This window comes from Sinocyclocheilus anshuiensis, unplaced genomic scaffold (assembly GCF_001515605.1).
Source record: "Sinocyclocheilus anshuiensis isolate Anshui unplaced genomic scaffold, SAMN03320099.WGS_v1.1 scaffold1112, whole genome shotgun sequence".
NCBI lineage: Eukaryota > Metazoa > Chordata > Actinopteri > Cypriniformes > Cyprinidae > Sinocyclocheilus > Sinocyclocheilus anshuiensis.
The window spans coordinates 189,529-192,615 of NW_015552609.1; positions in this window are offsets into that span (position 1 = coordinate 189,529).

A 3,087-nucleotide genomic window follows, 5' to 3' on the forward strand; every position below is an offset into this window, starting at 1 on the left:
AATAAGTTTATGATGCATGTTCGCTCTTCTGAATTGGGAATAGCGAACATGCATCATAAACTTATTTCAAATGAACCTTTTGGGGAGATAAAATGTGTAAGATAACGGTTCACGTACTAACAAAAACATCTAAGAATGTATCTTTTATTCTCAATATCATAACAAAAATAAACACCGGTATTTGGTATGAACCGGTATACCGCCCAGCACTAATTTAAACTCCATTAAGCAGTTTTGCAGAGCTAAATTCTGGCATGTTCAAGTTCAATATAAGTACAGTAAATATGATGCTGTGGTCTCCCTATGCAGTTTAACTGTGTCGATCTGACAGATTGAAATGGCAATTAGAAATGTATGTGTTCACTGATAGTAACAAGGTGGGAAATGAACAGCTTAAATTGATGTTGCTTGGCAGAAATGACACATTTGTATATCTAACACATTTGTTTTATCTTGAAGAGCAAGCACTAGGCTATAGCGAGTGCTTCATATATAACGTGAGGGTTTTCACTCTCAAGAGTATGAATTTTTGCACTACCATTTACACCATATTTACAACAATTTAAGTCAATTTTATTTGTATAGCTCTTTTCACAATACATTAAAGCAACTTTACAGAAATCCCTGATATTATTGGTTATAATACCTTAATGCCTATTTGTCCAGGTTTAGCAGATTAGAGCTGGTCGATAGTATAGTTTACATATGACAACAGTGTAAACAATTAAGCAGTTAAAATTTGCTATATAGTATTATTGTGCTTTGTGTGTGTGTATGCGAAGAAAGTAGGATATTTATACTGTTGGAAATGGATCTCATAGCGGTTTGCACAAATGTTTGTGTCTCTGGAGGTTCTTGTGAGGGCAGTAGTGTGTGTAAGCACTCCAGGATCACTTTAACTTGACATTTGCATGATTCCAAATTAGAGGTCGACCGATGTATCGCTTTTGCCGATTAATTGGCACCGATAGTTGATTGCTGGAACTACAAATATGTGGTGGCACATGTCATCATTAAGGCCGCATGTCCACCAAAGTGTTTTTAGCCAGCTGAAAACGCCAGGCGCTCTGCTAAAAATGCCCAGCTGTGAGTGCTTGAGAGCGCTTCTGCAGCACAGTGTTTTTTTGTTTTTTTTTTCAGTTGAGACGCTTTGGTTGCTATGATACTGAATATCGGCAGAAGTAATGTGGCAGAAGCATTGTGAATGACATATTGCAAGCATTATTTTTTAGAGGTCGACCGATTTATTGGTTTTACCAATTAATCGGCACCGATAGTTGATTGTGTTGCTGGAGCGGCTGAGAAGCTCCGCTGTAATTATACAATACGAGAGCGGCCTCTAGAGGTGGAAATCACTGACACCATGTGTTGTTTGTTTTGACACGTGACACTGCACAGAGCGGGACACTTCAGATGCGCATTTAAAACAGACAACGAAACGGTGTGTATACAGTATACTATAGAGCAGTGGTTCTCAACCTTTTTTCCCACTGGGCCGCACTATGGTCCAAGTGCAAGTCTCACGGGCCGCACGCTAGGCTTGCCGCGATAGACGGTGCTGACGGTGATACCGGTGTTAAGCCGCAACACCGGTTACGTCACTTGCCCACCGCGTCACCGACCCCCACCGTCGTTTTGATTTTTTATAGAAATAAAAATCATTTATTTCAGTAAAAACAGACACTACAATTAAAAACTGAACGCGGCTGCTCAATGCAGCGTGCTGAACGACAGTCGCATCACAGATCAGATTTAATTTCTCCAGTGAGGAGAGTGAGTCGAGCTGACTGACAAGAAGTATGGGGCGAGACAGACAAGACGATCGTGGATGATTTAGTTTTGAAACGAAATGCAAAAGTGCCTGTTTGGCAATATTTTGGATTTTGAAAAGCCTGTTGACTTTTGCCGTTTATCTAACGCACGGCGCTTTTAAGCTATTTAAAAGCGAAGGAAAGCGAGGAAAAGAGGGAAAATTCAAACAAACTAAAAACGAACAATTGCTTTACACCGAATTGCCGCTATTTCAAAGTTAAAGAAAATGCGCACTCCGCATTACAGGCTATTTAAAAGTGAAGGAAAGCTAGGAAAAGAGTGAATGCCCCCGCCCCCACGGTGATACCGGTATTACCGGTGTTGTCACACGTCAATTAACCGGTGGGAAAATGTTCTCACCGTCACAACCCTACCGCACGCATATCATTTACATATTACGTCACCAATACAAACCAACCAGAATTATAATTGCCTATTATAGCCTAAATATTATTTTATCTAATCGATTACATTCATTGAAATAAATAAATAATTATACTCACCATTAATAAAACACCTGATGCTGTCGGGAGCTGACCAATTTTGTGAAATTCGGCTCGAAAGGAGTAACAGCACAATGAAGTTGTGATTGTAAGTTGCAGTCTGTAAGACGCGCACGGAAGCGTGACTTGACGAGTGACATTGCAGAAAATGTGCGTTCACAAATGTAGCCTATGTTGATCCAAATATGGAATGACGACTTTTTTACGCCCCTAGGGCCAGGCTTCGGGACAATTTTCACGTCATAGTTTAGATGCGGGCCGGGCATCGGGCTTGTTTTAGGCTTCTCCTTATTTTTATATTTTAGACATCCATCAATTAGTGATGAAAAAAAAACATTTTGCAGTGCTGATGGAAACAACACGAGACCGTGCTACCGCGACTATCAAGAGCGGCTCGACTGTGTTTATTGTCCCGCAGCAGCAGCAGAGCGAGCGTGCCGTCAGCGCAGCTGAAGAGATCTGCGTTCAAATGCACGCAATAGGCTAAAGCTTGCCGCAAAGCACCGGCAAAAGTAATTACCATGAATGTGTTAGGGCGAAAGGGTAAGGAGATATTTGAATTATTTACTAATAAACTAGTGTTTTCTGAGTCCGTGTCGCAAGGATGAAGTTGCCGATCCTGACTCGCCATCTCCTCAGAGAGAAGAAGCCTTTAGAGAGAAGTGCATCTTTACGGATTATGATTATAATGAAAGAGTTTTTGTTTTTGATTTGTTTTATTTCGTTAAGTAGTAATTTAAAGCTTTCTATAGATATATTTATCATGTCTGTG